General features: G+C 53.3%; 1 long non-coding RNA gene across 1 annotated transcript; it reads left to right on the forward strand.

Moving 5' to 3' along the window:
• The first annotated feature begins 5,286 nt into the window (after positions 1–5,286).
• LOC127464613 (uncharacterized) lies at positions 5,287–8,345 on the forward strand. The gene is made up of 5 exons (XR_007901483.1): positions 5,287–6,413; positions 6,925–6,963; positions 7,508–7,581; positions 7,686–7,779; positions 8,237–8,345. It is a non-coding gene; the product is annotated as an uncharacterized LOC127464613 (long non-coding RNA).
• Positions 8,346–19,445: the final 11,100 nt, after the last annotated feature.

The following is a 19,445-nucleotide window of genomic DNA, read 5'->3' on the forward strand; positions in this document are numbered from 1 at the left end:
AAGTTGCTGTGTAAGCAGGTGAGTTGTGTTGAGGTTCCTCAGGCAGGCACTGAGGACTTGGAGGGCTCCAGACAGAGCAGACCTGGGAAGGCCCTCGGTGAAGCCCCTTGGAAACCTTCTAAGGGTAGTTGTGTATGGTGATAAGTGTTGGGAAATGTCCTGAATGTGGAACAGGAATGCAGGGAAGGAAAATGAGCCCTCCTGTAATGCTGACCCCTCCCATCAGCTGCAGTGGAGACCCCTCCGTGTGCCCTTTGGGAGCGGATTGCCAGGACCCCCGTGGGGCTGGGATCATGGCAGGGTGTTGTAAGCAAGGAATGCCTGGCTTCTAAAAGTCACCAGCTGAGTCTTAGAGGCTCCTTTGAAGAGCTGATTTCAGGCAGGCAAATTGCCCCCCAGGAGGGACTCTGTGCCTGCTCTCCCGTGGCTCCAAGGGATCTCTGGCCCTTCACGCCGGCACCGAGATTTTCTCGGGAAGGGCCTCAGATCTCCGGACCAGTCTGGGACACAGGCAAGATCCCCCTGCAGTTTAGGACCAAATTGGCCCCCTGGAGGGACAGTGCTGTTGGTGCCCCCCGGGTTGGGGCACCCCGAGGACTCCAGCGCGCACCGAAAGGATTATTCGGGGAGATCCTCGGGGTGCCCGGCCCTGGGGAGCTCAAAGCAAGGTCCCTGCCATGGATTCAGGCATTGCTGAGAGTATCCCAGGGGTCCCTGTCCCTGCTAGACAGGGAGCTCTCTAATGGGCTGTAATTGGGTTCTAAAAGCGGTGCTCCAAGTGCCAAAGAAGTGTGGGATTGGGATTAAGAAATGAGCAGTGAGGGTGCAATTGGCTGTTTTCTCTGGAATGTGACTGTGAGAGCTGCAGGAGTGCCAGGTGTGTGTTCCAGTCCCCAGCATTTGGTTTGCACATGTCCTGCTCAGACACAGGTCCAACTTGCTCAGTCCTTAACCCAAGAGAGGGAGAATTATGGACTGGCAGTGTTAAGGTGATTGGTGTGACAGGGGTCAAACTGGGAAAACATTGGGGAATTCCTCAGTTGGTCTGTTTGCCAAACTAACCCAAACCTGTGCTAGGAAGAGATGGACTGGGGTCTCTGATCTCCTGGGCAGTTGTTTTGCATGACCCTGGGAGCCTCTGGGATTAGACTGGCCTGGGCAGACAGGGAGCAGTTTGTCCTGTGGAGCTGGGCTGGGTTTGTTGAGGATGCCTTGGGAGGCAGGGCTGGAGAGGCTCCTCTGTTGGCTGTAGTGGTGGAAGGTTGTAGCAGCAGGGCTGGAGCCTTCGCCCTCCTGCTCCCCCCGTGAGCCCCGACGGGCCCGTGCCCTTGGCAATGGAGGGCCCCCCATTGCTGAGTCAGCGGTTCCGGGGGCCAGGAGGGATGGGATCAGGATGCCGAGCTCCGCCCAGGGCCAGGGCTGCCAGTGTTCAACCATGGAGGGAACTGAAAGCACAGTGAGATGGAGGCCAAGCTGCAGCACAGGGATGGGTGAGAAAAGACCCTAGTCCTCAGGTGGAGCTTTGAATTCCCTGGAAAAATGGATCCTGTCAGATGGATCAGGCCCTTGTGGGTGCTGGAGCAGAGGCCTCTCTCATTTTTGGTCACCCTGAAAGGTTGCAAGGACAGCAAGTTCTGACTGCAGGATGAGGTGGCAAACAAAGTGAAGTGGTCCAGAGAAAAGCTGAGGCTAAAATTGGTCCTGTGCCAGAGCAGCCTCGTGCAGTGCTTGTTGCTGTCCCTGAGTGTCCCATTGCAGTGGATATTTCCAAGGGTGCCTTGTGCTGGGGAGCACTGGGGCAGTTCCCTTTCCCTGGGCAGGGCAGGCAGGGCACGTTTCCCCCCTCGAGGGTGGCTCCACAGTCCCCCCCTGTGCCCTGGGAGCGTGGCAGAACACCTGGACCCACTGTCCTTGTCAGAGAGGGCACAAGGGATGGTTGGATGGGGGAGGGAATGGCTCAGGGAGTACAAGCACCATTACAATGAGTAGGGCAGCACCTGGAAAGGAAGAAGGGGAGTTAATCCAGACAAAATCCAAGCACCTGCCCAACCTGTGATATTTTTAGGAACTCAGTGGTGCTGTGGTCCCCAGGAAGTATTGCCCAGGACTAGGCAGGAGACTTCAGGCTCTGTCACCCCCAGAGCAAGTGTCCAGGGGCAGGCAGTGGGGAGGCAGCTCTGTTGTTGAGGATGGGGTTATTTTCTCTGCTTTATTTTGTCTCCAGAGATGTTCTTCCCATTAATCCAAACTGACTCCATCTCCTAACTCTCTGAAGAGGTTTTCTGCTTTTTGTGGGAGGGTAAGGTTTGGGTTCTAACTATAGAAGAGCCAACAAAATAAAGGCTTTGTGGCAAACAAATGGTGTCTCCCAAACTCTTTGTACTTCAAATAGATGCCTTTATTCTTAGTTTTTTCTTATTGGTATACCCTGTCTACAGTTATTTATTTTGGCTTCTCTTTTTTATTTGTTACAGAGTTGATGTGACTGACTTCTTTTTGAAATGCAGCAGTGCTCTCAAGGATATTTCCCCCCCACTCCTGGGCTTGTGCAGGGCTGTTGAGTCCGTGTGTGCCACTGTTCTTGTCCCAGGGGGACCGAGTGACATTTGGAACCAAACCTGGGGACTTGAACTCTAGGAATGTTTCTGTGTCTTTGAATTTTAAATTGCACATGAAGCAGAAATATGTTTGTGTTTTCCAGGTTATATTGTCATGAAAATAGAAATGCATCATTGGATCTTACTCCTCTGAGGGCAAACCACCAGACTGATCATTTCTTAGTCCATCAGACCCAGTGCCAGGAACTCAGAGGGCTGTTTGTGTGCAAATGTGCTGAGTGGTGGTGGCCCCCGTGAGACTGTGACCAGCTGGAAATGTGTGTGTGTGTGTGTGCAGAGCTGGGCTGGATCCCTTGGGATTTGGCTCCCAGATCCCCCCCAGCCTTCAGGAAAACCAGAGGCCACCGAACCCTGAGGGAAGGGAGTCCCATTTGCAGAAGGGTTTGTAGATTGGGGAAAAGCTCTCCAGAACAAAGCCTGTGTTCCAAACCCCTTCAGGCCAAAGTCAAGGAGCACAAACCCTGGAGTCATCAAGTTATGAAGTTTGGTTCAAACCATTTCCTAATAAGTCAGTTTTAATGAAGTGTTAAAAGGAGAACTTAAATAAGGGTAATTTCTGATGGAGAATAATGGGAAGAAGTGGTTTAAGTTCCCTAAACATGTTTTATATCAGTCCATGGTTATTTAATTGAGCATTGTTTGGAATTTTTCTTTTTGCATTCGTTCCTGGTGTGCTTTTCTCTATCTAAGGGATGTTTGGAGGTCTTTTTGATTGCTTGAAGGTTTTTAATGTCAGTGCTGGATTGGGGTGGACAGTCATTGTAACATGATTTAGAGTTGGATGCATTTTATTCTGTGTGCCCTGTTTGATGTCTCGTGTTCAGCGAGTGACTGGTCAGAGTTTGGCCCAAGCCTTTGTTTTTCAGGTGAAAAACCCGAAGGGGGAATTGTAGTTGCAGCTTTGCCCTTGAGCTGCAGCTGGAGCCTGGCCAAAGAACAAGGCAAAGCTCCCTGGGGAAGGAAGGGGGAGCCAGAGAAGAAAAGCAGCTGCAGCCAGAAAGGTGGGTTTGGGCGGGAGAAGAGGGGCTGTGACCCAGCAAGGGGCTCTGGAGGGCTCTGGGGTCCCTGTAATGGCTCTGGGGTCTCTATAGGGGCTCTGGGGTCTCTATAGGGGCTCTGGAGGGCTCTGGGGTCCCTATAATGGCTCTGGGGTCTCTGTAGGGACTCTGGGGTTTCTATCGTGGCTCTGGGGTCCCTATAATGGCTCTGGGGTCTCTGTAGGGACTCTGGGGTTTCTATCGTGGCTCTGGGGTCCCTATAATGGCTCTGGGGTCTCTGTAGGGGCTCTGGGGTCCCTCTCGTGGCTCGGGGTCCCTCTCGTGGCTCGGGGTCCCTCTCCTGGCTCGGGGTCCCTCTCGTGGCTCGGGGTCCCTCTCGTGGCTCGGGGTCCCTCTCCTGGCTCGGGGTCCCTCTCCCTGCCGGCACAGGAGCTGCTGCCGCCCCAGCAAGAGGCAGAGGAGTCGCTGCCCAGAAGCAAGAACTCACTGAGAGCTGAACTGAGGCCGTGTGGGCAGGGCCAGAGGGGAGCAAAGGAAGGGATTTGTTGCTAAGAAAAGAAATAAAGTTTGGGTCATTTGTTGGGGAGATTTGTGTCAGTTTCTGATCATTTTTGGGGGTTATTTTTAGTGAGTTTCTGGTCATTTTTGGGGGAGATTTGGGTCAGTTTCTGGTCATTTTTCGGGATGATTTGGGTGAGTTTTGGGTTTATTATTGTGGTAATTTTGGGTCAGTTTCTGGTCATTTTTTGGGGTGATTGGGCTGACTTTTGGGTCATTTTTTTGGGGAGATTTGGGTGAGTCTTGGTGTCAGTGTTTTGGGGTTTTGGGGTCAGTTTCTGGTCATATCTGGGGCTGATTTTGTATCATTTTGGGTCAGTTTTGGGGGGGGTTTTTTGCATTTTTAGGTCAGGTTTTGGGCCAATTTGGAGTTAGTTTTTGAGGTGATTTGGGCCAGTTTTGGGTCAGTTCTGGATCAATTTTTGGAGTGAATTGGATCAGTTTTTGTGTCACTTTTTGGGGAGATTTGGGTGAGTTCTGGGTCATTTTTGGGGAGATTTGAATCAGTTTCTGGTAGTTTTTTGGGGAGACTTGGGTGAGTTCTGGGTCTCTCCTGATTGTAATTCCTTCAGGCTCCTCTCCTGATTTTAATTTTTTTAGGCTCTTCTCCTCATTTTAATTTTTTAGGCTCCTCTCCTGATTTTAATTTTTTTAGTCCCCTCTCCTGATTTTAATTTTTTTAGTCCCCTCTCCTGATTTTAATTTTTTTAGTCCCCTCTCCTGATTTTAATTTTTTTAGTCCCCTCTCCTGATTTTAATTTTTTCAGGCTCCTCTCCTGATTTTAATTTTTTTAGGCTCCTCTCCTGATTTTTATTGTATTAGTCCCGTGTCCTGATTTTAATTTTTTCAGGCTCCTCTCCTGTTTTTAATTTTTTTAGGCTCTTCTCCTGATTGTAATTTTTTTAGGCTCTTCTCTTGATTTTAATTCTCTTAGGTTCTTCTCCTGATTTTAATTCTCTTGGGCTCTCCTCCTGATTTTTATATTTTTAGACTCTTCTCCTGATTTTCATTTTTTTTAGGCTCTTCCCCTGATTTTCATTTTTTTTTTAGGCTCTTCTCCTGATTTTAATTCTCTTAGGAGAAGAGCCTAGAGAATTAAAACCAGGAGAAGAGCCTAATTACACAAGTAAATTTTCAAACCACCAGCAATCACAAGCCAATTATCCGATTTCCCAAAAGAACTACACGAACAAATACGGTTATAAAACAAAAAAAAAATGCCATAAGTAAAAAATCGCATAGCAACAGTGCCCCCTGGTGACAGAGAAAAAGAATTGCACATATATTTGAGATGAAATACTGCCACCTGCTGACGGAAAACAGGAACTGCATTGAAAAAATTTTGAACAGCGCATGCGCAGTCGTTGGCAAAACGCCGGCGATCACGTGGTAAGTAAGGGCAGGCAGGAGAGGGACCGGCGACGCATGCGCAGTGGCTCTCGTGCCGGTGCAGCGCTCCCTGCTCGAGTTAAGGGCCGGTTCCGGCGGCAGGGCGGGACTCGCGGCCTCCCGTCTGTCCCGGGGTGTGCGGGGGGGGAATAACGTGAAGATTTCTTGGGGTGAAAGCGCAGAAATTAGCGAGGAGGGACGCTAATTTGGGTAAACTCGGTCACCGGAAGTAGTGAGCGACCGGAAGTCCTCCAAGGCCCCGGCCCGGAAGTCCGCCAAGCCCATAGCAAAGATGGCGCCACCAGGACCGGAACGACCACACTAAAGATGGCGGCCCCGGCCCGGAAGTTCGCCAAGCCCACAGTAAAGATGGCGCCGCCAGGACCGGAACGACCACACTAAAGATGGCGGCCCCGGCCCGGAAGTTCGCCAAGCCCACAGTAAAGATGGCGCCGCCAGGACCGGAACGACCACACTAAAGATGGCGGCGAGAGGCTTCCGCCGCGACCCGGACCCCCACCCCGCGCCCGCAGCGCCGTCTCGCCGCGCTGCTTCCCGCTGCGGGGACAGGGCGGGGCGCTCGGCGGCGCCGGGCGCGGGCGGCAGGTTCGTGGGCGGCGGCAGGCACCGGCGCCGGCAGCCCCCGTCTCGGGGCCGCGGCGCGCGAGGACCGCATGGCGCGCACGTCGCGCCGCCCTCTCGCCCCGCTCCGCTCCCGCTCCCGCCCCTGCCCCCGCTTCTGCCCCGCTCGCTCCCGCCGTGCCCTGGAGATGCTATCGGGGCTGCGCCGCCGCCTTCCCCCCCCGGAAGCGACCCACGGCGGCAGATTCGACGGAGATCGACCCCGGGGTAAGCTGGGCGCGTCCAAAGGCGCCGCGGGTCTCGCCAAGGAGGGGGGGGGGGGGGGGAGGCGCGCGGCTGCAGTACCGCTCCCGGCCGTGTCCGCCAGGCGGCGACTGTGAGGCAGGGCCCGGCGCTCGGCGGCGCTCTTGCAAGCGACGCCCCTGGCAAAGCGGCGCTGCTTGGGCACTGCCGGCCTTCCCCCGGAGTGCCCGGGCTGGCCCAGCACCTGGCCGAACCTCTTAGGGAAGAGGCAAGGAACAACTGCGCTTCTTCTGCCCTTTCTTTAGCCCGGGACTGGAACACAGACAAAATCAAGGGGCTCTTGGACCTGGGCAGGCTCCGAGCAGTTTTCAGCCTTCCTTAGCAGGGCATTCTCACCCTCCGAAAAGCTGAAAGGCTTTAACAGCTGGACACGCGCCTGCAGCTGTGCAGATTAATGTAGTTTCTTTTAGGAAATGAAGGGGAAGTTTTCCTGTTGGGAGCCTAAATACCGAGTCTACTCTGCTTTTTCAATCAGGTGACGAAGCTTAGGGAAGAAAAGACCAAAGGCCTCGAGGTGAGTACATTCTACCGAGTTCTGCTTTTCTGGCATCGGTTTGGGAAAATCACGTGAAATTCTAAAAAGCTTCTCTCCGTGTTTTCTAGTTGTTTTTTCAGCCTTGCTCTAAGTTTCATGTAGAAAAGGGCATAGAATTATTAGAACAGACAAACTAGACTTCCTCGGGAGAGATGGAAGAAAAGTCTGCTGATTCCAGTTCTGCTTTTCTTGTCTTCCCTTCGACTGTCGTTTTCTCTCCCCTGCTGTTCAAATAGGCTGCAGTTAATTGCTCTGCTGAAGAGTTTGCTGTCCTAAGTGTCTGTCAAATTGATGCCTTCAACTCAAGACAGCACCTGCTCCTTAGTTACAAAAAGTTCCTCACAGGAAATGTTCAGGCGTGCCCATAAATCTCCTCGCTGTTTGTTTGGGAGAACAGGCTTTTCTCGTCTGTAACAGAACAGTCGTGTCATCTGCTCTGGAATGCTGGTGGCAATCTAGTCAGAAGAGGACCCCGTGCTTCACTAATTTTCCCTTTTTGTTGTTGGGGGTGACTTCTTCCCAGGCATGTTATTCTTGACCCCCCGGGGCAAACGGAGGTGTCAGCGTCAGGAGCCATCCTAACTGAGGCCCTGGGAGGTCAGTGCTTTTTGTGGGACTGGACGGTGAAGCTGTCTGTGGGAATGACCTGGCTATGGCTCAGGGTAGTCCTAATTAAGGTGTCTTTTACTCCGTGTTCCCAGGCTGCCTCTTTCCCTTCGGTCGCCGTGGGACGCCTCTGGCAGGACTAACCCTGTGGCTTTTATGTCCAACGTGCTGTGCTGTGTGTGCCTGCAGGTAAGAAAAGCTGGGAGTGCAGTCCCTCTGCTTTGGTTGCTGTGTCTCTTTGGGAGTGATTTTGGAGGGGAATCCCAGAGCGATTTGGTTTGAAGGGGACCTTCAAAGGCCAGCCTGTCTTCCGTGGGCAGGGACACCTTCCACTGTCCCCGGTTGCTGCGAGTCCCGTCCAGCCTGGCCTGGAACACTTGCAGGGATGGGGCAGGCTCAGCTTCCCTGTGCAGTGTGCTCTGATATCTCTCCACTGGCATCCTGAAAAATTTTGTCAGCACGTTTTGTGTGACAATGGTAAGCGGGACCTGGGTGAAAATTGGGGTTCTCTGAGGTGCAGAGGGAAAGAATTCTCCTTTGAAGTCCAATGTAATTCAGTTTTGCACGAGTCTTGTCTGACTTATGTTTGAATTGCTTTCTATTCTAGGCAGTTCTTTTAAATTAAACTTTTGTGTCTCCCCCCCAGTATCTTGTACAAGACAAAGCTACCTTTCCTCGTGGGAACGGACTGGCCGGGCTTTGGCAATCTGGCCCCTCGAAAGACTAAGTGACCTCTTCCAACAGGGGAAGACTTTCTGGCAAGCGGTGCCAGGAAGAACTGGAGTTTCTGGAGAATAAAAGCTGGAAGCGTGCCCCTGAAAATCCCCAGCCCTGGGTGGTCAGTGGTCTGACTTGCACGGACCGGTGGCCTTGGCCAGGAGCGGTCCTGCGGGAAGCGCCTTTGCCCAGGCTGTAATTTTAATTTCCCTTGGATGCTTGGCAAAGCCCCTCTGGGTGAGCCCCAGTGCCTGGCAGGAGCAGAGCGGGCTTCCAGGGAGGTATTCACCTGGTCAGCGTCAGGAACCATCCTACCTGAGGCCTCGGTGAGTGCTTTTTGGACGACTGGACGGTGAAGCTGTCTGTGGGAATGACCTGGCTATGGCTCAGGGTAGTCCTAATTAAGGTGTCTTTTACTCCGTGTTCCCAGGCTCCCTCTTTCCCTTCGGTCGCCGTGGGTGTGCCGGACGCCTCTGGCAGGACTAACCCTGTGGCTTTTATGTCCAACGTGCTGTGCTGTGTGTGCCTGCAGGTAAGAAAAGCTGGGAGTGCAGTCCCTCTGCTTTGGTTGCTGTGTCTCTTTGGGAGTGATTTTGGAGGGGAATCCCAGAGCGATTTGGTTTGAAGGGGACCTTCAAAGGCCAGCCTGTCTTCCGTGGGCAGGGACACCTTCCACTGTCCCCGGTTGCTGCGAGTCCCGTCCAGCCTGGCCTGGAACACTTGCAGGGATGGGGCAGGCTCAGCTTCCCTGTGCAGTGTGCTCTAATAGCTCTCCACTGGCATCGTGAAAAATGTTGTCAGCGTGTTTTGTTGGACGACGGTAAGCAGGACCTGGGTGAAAAGGACATTCTCTGAGGTGCTGGGAGAAGGAGGACTCGTGCGGGCACCTCCAGAGACAGCGGGAACGGGAGCGTGCTGCGGAGGAGGGAAATTCCAGGGGGTGGGTGCCGAGAAATTTGGCCTTCCCTCGCCCTGTGCTCTGCACTTAGCAGTGGGTCAAGTGCAGAAGTTTCCTGGGGACCCTGGGAAATGATGCCGGGTCTGCCAAGAAAAGTGGGGCCAAAGGAGCAGGACCTGGGTCTGCCAGCGTGGGAGAAACAAGGGACGGGTCATCCTCTGCCTCCAGGAGGGAGGGCAGCAGGAAAGGCCACGGACTAAAGCACTGAAGTGCCGTTCCCCAGGGAGCCCCTGCCCAGACCTGAACTTGCTTCTGCACTTGCTGTCCCTTTCCCAGCGGAGCCGAAGCGTCGGGTGCCGCTGCCGGGGGGATGGAGCTGCCAAGGACAAGCTGGGAGGGTGTTTGCGAGGGAAGGGGGTAGAAGGAGCTCTTGATGTGCTTTTTTTACTTCTTCATCCCACAGAATTGCCACGAGAGGAAATACTTCAGAGGGGCTTCCCTCCAGATAAGGCCTGAAGATGCCAGGAGGTTTCAGCCGGGAGGAAAGGAGCTGTGGAAGAAAAGCAGCCTAAAAACAGCCAGTGGGGATCATCAGGTTTTCCAGCCAAGAAGAACAAGGAGAGAGATGAGGGAATCGGGTTCCAATTCCTAATGCTTTGGTGGGTGCAGGAATGATTTCTGTGTGTTTTCCAGTCCCTTTGGATTCCTGGGATGATTTTAAAATGATGGCTTTAGCAATCAACTAAATCGCAGATGTTGTTTTTGAGAGGAAATGATGCCAAAGAAATGCAGAGTTTTGGGTCAGTTTTGGGGATGATTTGGGTCAGTTTTTGGGGTCAGTTTGGGGTCATTGTTTGGGGTGATTTGGGTCAGCTTTTGGGATGATTGGGGTCAGTTTTGGGTCAGCTTTTGGGATGATTGGGGTCAGGTTTTGGGGTCAGTTTTGGGTCAGCTTTTGGGGTGATTTGGGTCGGTTTTGGGTCAATTTTTGGGGAGCACTGGGTGTTACTGGGGGTTGTTGAGGAGCACTGGGTGTTACTGGGGTGTACTGGGGAGCACTGGGTGTTACTGAGGGTTGTTGGGGAGCACTGGGTGTTACTGGGGAGCAGTGGGAGAGAAAATGAAAAATAAAGAGAATAAAAAATAAACGAAGTAAAGAAGGAAATATAAAAAAGAAAATTTAAAAAAAAAGGCAAAAAAACTAAAAAGGAAATAAAATGAAAATGAAATAAGAGAGAAAAAAAAAAAAAAGAAACCCCTTCTTGGGCACCCCGTTTCCTCTCCTCCCCCCCCCCCCCCCCGAACCGTAAATTGCGGGGTCATCACCCCTAAAATGTGAGAAGGGGACCCCGAAATGTGGGTGAGGGAACCCCAGGGAGCCGGAAAAGTGGAGGGGGAGCCGCAGTAAGAAAGCGAAGCCGGGCGGTCGGGCGGCGGGGTGGGGGGGGGGGGGCGCATGCGCAGTCGTTGGCAAGACGCCGGCGATCACGTGGTAAGTAAGGGCAGGCAGGAGAGGGACCGGCGACGCATGCGCAGTGGCTCTCGTGCCGGTGCAGCGCGCCCTGCTCGAGTTAAGGGCCGGTTCCGGCGGCAGGGCGGGACTCGCGGCCTCCCGTCTGTCCCGGGGTGTGCGGGGGGGGAATAACGTGAATTTCTCCTGATTTTAATTCTCTTGGGCTCTTGTCCTCATTTTAATTTTTTTAAGGCTCTTGTCCTGATTTTAATTCTCTTGGTTCAAACCATTTCCTAATAAGTCAGTTTTAATGAAGTGTTTTCCAGTCCCTTTGGATTCCTGAGATGATTTTAAAATGATGGCTTTAGCAATCAACTAAATCGCAGATGTTGTTTTTGAGAGGAAATGATGCCAAAGAAATGCAGAGAGAGAGCATGGAATCATCCTGGGATCCTGGAGTGGTTTGGGTTGGAAAGGATCTCAGGGATCATCTCCTTCCACCCCCTGCCCCAGGCAGGGACACCTTCTAATAGACCTCCAGCCTGGCCTTGGCCACTTGCAGGGATGGGGCAGCCACAACTTCTCTGTGCCAGGCCACCTCCCCACCCTCCCAGGGAAGAATGTCTCCCTTCTGTGCAATCTTTCCCTTTCTTCTCTGCAGGAAGTGGGCTGGGACAAGGGAATTGGCTCCCACGAGGCCGAGGATCAGAGCGGGCTGTGCACAGGGGACAACTTCCACTTCCGAACGGGGAAGGGCCCCTTCGTGCCCACCCCTGGCAAACTGGGACAGAGTAACATCTGCCTGCAGCTGGCTGGAGTTCCCGTTGGCTCTGGGCTTTCAGCCCGCCGGGGCTGCGGCGGGAGCCGCGCGGAGGGAACGGGGGCCGGGGCCGCGCCGAGGGCCGGGGCCGGGCTGAGCGGGCGGGGCGGGGCCGCAGGGCCAGGCGGGCTGGGATTGGGCGGAGGCGCTCGAGTGCTGATTGGGCAGCGCTGCCAGCCCGCGGTATAAAGGGCCGGCGGGGCAGGTGGGGGCGGTTGTGTGTGGGGGCTGAGGGTGTGGCCCCGCTGCTGCCCGGGCTGCGGAGGGGAAAGCGCCTTGGCCGCTGGGTTTGTGCACCGGGGCAGCCGGGGGCGTTTAGGGGCGCCTTGTGCTGGGCGGCGGGGCCCGGGTAAGCCCCTTACCTGCCGGGTGCCCCCGGGGAGAGCCGTGGCATGGCTGTGGGTCCTGTGCTCTCTGGGTGTCTGAGGGTTTGCTTTGGGATCCCAAACCCTTTCCCCGTGCAGGGTTATGAGGCAAAGACTGCTTTAACTTGGTTTTTTGGTGCTGCGTTAATGCTTTTTGCTCGTTCTGTGTCCATTTGCAGCCTCGCTCGTGGTTTCCCCTGGTGTGGAGGCGAGTTGTGCTTCCTGCTGGGAGAGAGAACGGCCTTGGGAAGCTGCTCCATGAGCCACAGCTGTGCCGAGCCCGGCAGTCTGTCCAGGTAAGAGCAGGGCTTCTACTGCCCGTGAGGAGCTGGGTTTGCTGTTGGAAGATAGAATGTGCCTATGCCTTTAAATGCAAGGACAGGCAGAAGCCGGGAGGGACCCTGAGCAGGTTTGGTGGCACGACAGCAGTTTGAAAAGACCTTGACTGTGGGAGAAATGTCCAGGAAAACGATTCCTTTTTTGCAGGGAGGCAGTTTGCGAGGACAGGGGGGTTGCTGTGCTCTCTAGCAAAACTACTGACCTTGGGATGTCTAGGGTGGGGAGATGTTGGCCACGTGTGGGCTGGAGCAAAGGTGTGTGGGTGCCTGTGTGTGACAGCCGTGGGTGTGCAGGAAGGGGGGTTCTGGTGCCATTGGAGCTGCCAGGGAGCCAAAAGGGGCACGGTTGTCTGAAAAAGGCAAAAAGTCTCAGTCTCTGTTGACACGTGTACCAAAGGAGATGCAAATTTTCCCTTTCTCGTTGCAGACTTCGCAAAGCTCCCCAGGAAAGGAAGCTTTATATTCCTCCCCAGCTTTATGCTAAAGGTTTCCTTCCTCCTGTCTCAGCACCCTTTCTGCTGTTGGGAGAGCACGAGGTGGATGGAGAGGATCCCCAGGCATCTGCAGGCACAAGGGACTCATACAACTGCGATTTTCCTCCAGCCCTCGTGAAAGGGACTTCCAGGATACTCTTGGGAATGTACCAGCTCTCCTGCTGGAGCTTTTCTATGGAATATTTGAACACAAAGGGTAAAACTAAAGTCAGGTCTGTTCTGGAGTATGTTACACTTGTGCAAAACTCCGTTCTTCTGTTTATTTTCTGTTCTGGAAAGAACAGTCTGGGGTTCCTGGGCACTTCCTATTGAGTGATTCCATGAAAATAATTTTGTACTGAAAGGGGAAAGGAGCTGTCTGTGGGAGGTCAGGTGTCCATGATAAAAGCTTTATGCTTTTCAGTCAGATAAGCCTTAAAATATCTCACAGTGTATAGGAATGCCTGGCTTCTAAAAGTCACCAGCTGAGTCTTAGAGGCTCCTTTGAAGAGCTGTTTTCAGGCAGGCAAATTGCCCCCCAGGAGGGACTCTGTGCCTGCTCTCCCGTGGCTCCAAGGGATCTCTGGCCCTTCACGCCGGCACCGAGATTTTCTCGGGAAGGGCCTCAGATCCCCGGACCAGTCTGGGACACAGGCAAGATCCCCCTGCATTTTGGGACCAAATTGGCCCCCTGGAGGGACAGTGCTGTTGGTGCCCCCCGGGTTGGGGCACCCCGAGGACTCCAGCGCGCACCGAAAGGATTATTCGGGGAGATCCTCGGGGTGCCCGGCCCTGGGGAGCTCAAAGCAAGGTCCCTGCCATGGATTCAGGCATTGCTGAGAGTATCCCAGGGGTCCCTGTCCCTGCTAGACAGGGAGCTCTCTAATGGGCTGTAATTGGGTTCTAAAAGTGGTGCTCCAAGTGCCAAAGAAGTGTGGGATTGGGATTAAGAAATGAGCAGTGAGGGTGCAATTGGCTGTTTTCTCTGGAATGTGACTGTGAGAGCTGCAGGAGTGCCAGGTGTGTGTTCCAGTCCCCAGCATTTGGTTTGCACATGTCCTGCTCAGACACAAGTACAATTTCCTCAGTCCTGAACACAGCAGAATGAGAATTATGGACTGGCAGTGTTAAGGTGATTGGTGTGACAGGGGTCAAACTGGGAAAACATTGGGGAATTCCTCAGTTTGTGTTTTTGCCAAACTCACCCAAACCTCTGCTAGGAAGTGATGGACTGGAAAAGTTGAGGCAGAAATGGAATTGAAAACTGGGGCTCTTGACACTGTAATTGCTGAAACTAAATGTGTCCAAGCAGCAGCTCTTGTTGTGCAGGGAATAACTCCTGTCAGCAGCAAGGCCCTGACTGAAGTGGCAGCTGCAGTTGTTCCTGTGGTGTGGGCCAGTGGAGCTGCAGGAGAGTGGAAGAGGGCAGAACCTGTAGGTATTACCCCTGATGTGGGATCTCTATGGGTAAGGCCAACCCAGTATCCTTTAAAATCAGAATGCCAGACTGGATTGGTTGCAGGAACAGCTAAATTGGCTCCTCCTGGTTTGCTTGTAGGACGTGAATGCAAGAACCTGCCAAGAAAACCAGTGGACAAGATGATTGATTAGTGCAGGACCTGAGAGAAGCACCTTGAATGACAACCTGGAGGAGTTTCCAGTATTGGATTTAAAAGATGGCCTTTGCATCTCCTTGAGCAAGGAAAGCCAAGAAAGCTTTGCTTTTGCAGGAGAAAATGGGGCAAGCAGGCAGGAAGAAGAGAAGCCCCGTGACTCCTCCCTGAGCCCCAGACAGCCCATGAACTGCCTTGCTGGGAATGGTGGGACGGGCTGGACTCTGCATTGCTCCCTCGGGATGTGTGGTAAGACTGTTATGGCGACTTTTTGAATAGATGGTGCAAGGGCAGCCTTTAAGCAGCTGAAGCATTCCCTGAGGAGAGCTCTGGGTCTGCCAGATGTGTCAGAACTGTTGGAAGCATCTTTGGTGGGGAGGGCAAACAAAGGCCAAGGTGTGCAGTGACCCCCCTGAGAAGGGACTTTCAGTTAATGGCATCCCTGATGGTGAACTTTGTGGGCTGTTCCCCCTGTAGGGCAGGTGATAGTCCCAGCTCCAGTTATGGGAAAAATGGTTAAAAGGGAGCCCCAAAAGCTGGAAGTCCTCCTGGAGGCTCCTGGCAAAGAGAGTTTGCTGCGTTCCCCCTGACAGAAGGACAGTGGTAGCTTTTGAGTGCTGGTAGATCCTTTTAATAGATAGCCTTGAGTGTGTCCTTGTTGCACCAGTAGGACTTATCAAAGTCCCCATATTCCAGGAGATAGACACATTGAAGTTTAAAATATTCTTCCTAATCCTTTGTTGGCTTGAGGCTCTCCCCTCAGGAACTGCAGGAACTCCTGGTGCCGCCTGGGCCGATGGATTGGACGCCCCAGCCCCTCCGTTCCTGCCCAGCCACTGGGGCCGTGTCCAGTGGTGGCACTGCCAGCCCTGCAGGTGAAGTGGGAAGGCCCTTTGCAGGTCTGGTGGGTCACATTTATAGCAGGTAAAGTTGCAGTAAAAGGACCTGGGGTCTGTTATTCTTGAGTTCAGAAAGCTCCTTTTGATTGGTGAGCAGGACAAAGTGGATCCTTAAGAGTTCCCATCCGTGTTTGTGTCTCAGCCTGTGTTAGGATTCAGGGCTGTAGCTGTTGTTGTCACTGAGGAGTCAAACTATGCTTTAAATAATGAGACCCTGGCCTGATGGCCCAGTGTCAAGGCAAAAGGTGGAATGCTCTCTGAGTGTTGAGATGTAACAAGGGCTAATCCTTTTTGCAGTGGGATGGAGCCTGGAAAGTGCACAGAGCTGAGCCCAGGGATTGAAAGGGACCAAGCAAGGGAGGTGAAGAAAGAAGGAAGAAGGGAAGTGAGGCAGCAGGCAAGCAGCACCAAGTTGCTGTGTAAGCAGGTGAGTTGTGTTGAGGTTCCTCAGGCAGGCACTGAGGACTTGGAGGGCTCCAGACAGAGCAGACCTGGGAAGGCCCTCGGTGAAGCCCCTCAGAAACCTGAAGCCCCTGGGCCTTTTGGGGAGCCTGAGCTATTGCAGCCCTGGGGATGGCTTTGGTTTCCTTCTCTCCTCAGAGTAAAACTCTGTGGGGGAGTCTGTGATCTCCCTGACTTTTGTGTCATAACTGAAACTTGGAAGGAAGTTGACCTTGTGTCATTTCCCAACTGACTTGGCCGGGTTGAACCAGCAGTGCCAGATTGTTGTAGTGTGCAGGGTGTTGTTTGTGTCTGAGCAGTTTGGGGTTGATTTGCCAAGGGGAGCCATGGAATGTTATGGTGTTTTTGTCCCAATATTTGGAGGCAGTGCCCTGGATGAGTTGATTTCTGCCTCACTCCCTGATATCTGAGTTAGGAGATGTACCAAGAACTGGTAGTTTTTGCAGTGGGATGTTCCCTAGAAAGTGCATGGAGCTGAGCCAAGGAACTTAAAGGGACTGAGCAAGCAAAGTCAAGAAAGAATGAAGAAGGGAACTGAGGCAGCAGCCAAGCAGCACCAAGCTCCTCTACAACCAGGTGAGTTGTCTTGAAGTTGATAAGGTGGTCACTGAGAACTTTGGGGTCTGCAGGCACAGGTGACCACCAGAGACCCCCAATGGAGCCCCTCAGAGAACTTATAAGGGTTTGTGTAGATGGGAACAGGTGTTGGGAGTGTCCTGAATGTGCAACAGGAATGCAGGGAAGGAAAATGAACCCTCCTGTCATGCTGACCCCTCCCATCAGCTGCAGTGGAGACCCCTCCGTGTGCCCTTTGGGAGCGGATTGCCAGGACCCCCGTGGGGCTGGGATCATGGCAGGGTGTTGTAAGCAAGGAATGCCTGGCTTCTAAAAGTCACCAGCTGAGTCTTAGAGGCTCCTTTGAAGAGCTGAGTTCAGGCAGCAGAATTGCCCCCCAGGAGGGACTCTGTGCCTGCTCTCCCGTGGCTCCAAGGGATCTCTGGCCCTTCACGCCGGCACCGAGATTTTCTCGGGAAGGGCCTCAGATCTCCGGACCAGTCTGGGACACAGGCAAGATCCCCCTGCATTTTGGGACCAAATTGGCCCCTGGAGGGACAGTGCTGTTGGTGCCCCCCGGGTTGGGGCACCCCGAGGACTCCAGCGCGCACCGAAAGGATTATTCGGGGAGATCCTCGGGGTGCCCGGCCCTGGGGAGCTCAAAGCAAGGTCCCTGCCATGGATTCAGGCATTGCTGAGAGTATCCCAGGGGTCCCTGTCCCTGCTAGACAGGGAGCTCTCTAATGGGCTGTAATTGGGTTCTAAAAGTGGTGCTCCAAGTGCCAAAGAAGTGTGGGATTGGGATTAAGAAATGAGCAGTGAGGGTGCAATTGGCTGTTTTCTCTGGAATGTGACTGTGAGAGCTGCAGGAGTGCCAGGTGTGTGTTCCAGTCCCCAGCATTTGGTTTGCACATGTCCTGCTCAGACACAAGTACAATTTCCTCAGTCCTGAACACAGCAGAATGAGAATTATGGACTGGCAGTGTTAAGGTGATTGGTGTGACAGGGGTCAAACTGGGAAAACATTGGGGAATTCCTCAGTTTGTGTTTTTGCCAAACTCACCCAAACCTCTGCTAGGAAGTGATGGGCTGGAAAAGTTGAGGCAGAAATGGAATTGAAAACTGGGGCTCTTGACACTGTAATTGCTGAAACTAAATGTGTCCAAGCAGCAGCTCTTGTTGTGCAGGGAATAACTCCTGTCAGCAGCAAGGCCCTGACTGAAGTGGCAGCTGCAGTTGTTCCTGTGGTGTGGGCCAGTGGAGCTGCAGGAGAGTGGAAGAGGGCAGAACCTGTAGGTATTACCCCTGATGTGGGATCTCTATGGGTAAGGCCAACCCAGTATCCTTTAAAATCAGAATGCCAGACTGGATTGGTTGCAGGAACAGCTAAATTGGCTCCTCCTGGTTTGCTTGTAGGACGTGAATGCAAGAACCTGCCAAGAAAACCAGTGGACAAGATGATTGATTAGTGCAGGACCTGAGAGAAGCACCTTGAATGACAACCTGGAGGAGTTTCCAGTATTGGATTTAAAAGATGGCCTTTGCATCTCCTTGAGCAAGGAAAGCCAAGAAAGCTTTGCTTTTGCAGGAGAAAATGGGGCAAGCAGGCAGGAAGAAGAGAAGCCCCGTGACTCCTCCCTGAGCCCCAGACAGCCCATGAACTGCCTTGCTGGGAATGGTGGGACGGGCTGGACTCTGCATTGCTCCCTCGGGATGTGTGGTAAGACTGTTATGGCGACTTTTTGAATAGATGGTGCAAGGGCAGCCTTTAAGCAGCTGAAGCATTCCCTGAGGAGAGCTCTGGGTCTGCCAGATGTGTCAGAACTGTTGGAAGCATCTTTGGTGGGGAGGGCAAACAAAGGCCAAGGTGTGCAGTGACCCCCCTGAGAAGGGACTTTCAGTTAATGGCATCCCTGATGGTGAACTTTGTGGGCTGTTCCCCCTGTAGGGCAGGTGATAGTCCCAGCTCCAGTTATGGGAAAAATGGTTAAAAGGGAGCCCCAAAAGCTGGAAGTCCTCCTGGAGGCTCCTGGCAAAGAGAGTTTGCTGCGTTCCCCCTGACAGAAGGACAGTGGTAGCTTTTGAGTGCTGGTAGATCCTTTTAATAGATAGCCTTGAGTGTGTCCTTGTTGCACCAGTAGGACTTATCAAAGTCCCCATATTCCAGGAGATAGACACATTGAAGTTTAAAATATTCTTCCTAATCCTTTGTTGGCTTGAGGCTCTCCCCTCAGGAACTGCAGGAACTCCTGGTGCCGCCTGGGCCGATGGATTGGACGCCCCAGCCCCTCCGTTCCTGCCCAGCCACTGGGGCCGTGTCCAGTGGTGGCACTGCCAGCCCTGCAGGTGAAGTGGGAAGGCCCTTTGCAGGTCTGGTGGGTCACATTTATAGCAGGTAAAGTTGCAGTAAAAGGACCTGGGGTCTGTTATTCTTGAGTTCAGAAAGCTCCTTTTGATTGGTGAGCAGGACAAAGTGGATCCTTAAGAGTTCCCATCCGTGTTTGTGTCTCAGCCTGTGTTAGGATTCAGGGCTGTAGCTGTTGTTGTCACTGAGGAGTCAAACTGTGCTTTAAATAATGAGACCCTGGCCTGATGGCCCAGTGTTAAGAAAAAAGGGGGAATGCTCTCTGAGTGTTGAGATGTAACAAGGGCTAATCCTTTTTGCAGTGGGATGGAGCCTGGAAAGTGCACAGAGCTGAGCCCAGGGATTGAAAGGGACCAAGCAAGGGAGGTGAAGAAAGAAGGAAGAAGGGAAGTGAGGCAGCAGGCAAGCAGCACCAAGTTGCTGTGTAAGCAGGTGAGTTGTGTTGAGGTTCCTCAGGCAGGCACTGAGGACTTGGAGGGCTCCAGACAGAGCAGACCTGGGAAGGCCCTCGGTGAAGCCCCTTGGAAACCTTCTAAGGGTAGTTGTGTATGGTGATAAGTGTTGGGAAATGTCCTGAATGTGGAACAGGAATGCAGGGAAGGAAAATGAGCCCTCCTGTAATGCTGACCCCTCCCATCAGCTGCAGTGGAGACCCCTCCGTGTGCCCTTTGGGAGCGGATTGCCAGGACCCCCGTGGGGCTGGGATCATGGCAGGGTGTTGTAAGCAAGGAATGCCTGGCTTCTAAAAGTCACCAGCTGAGTCTTAGAGGCTCCTTTGAAGAGCTGATTTCAGGCAGGCAAATTGCCCCCCAGGAGGGACTCTGTGCCTGCTCTCCCGTGGCTCCAAGGGATCTCTGGCCCTTCACGCCGGCACCGAGATTTTCTCGGGAAGGGCCT

This window comes from Manacus candei, unplaced genomic scaffold (genome assembly GCF_025592945.1).
Source record: "Manacus candei isolate 608988 ecotype Guabito, Panama unplaced genomic scaffold, ASM2559294v1 h1tg000242l, whole genome shotgun sequence".
Classification (NCBI taxonomy): Eukaryota; Metazoa; Chordata; class Aves; order Passeriformes; family Pipridae; genus Manacus; species Manacus candei.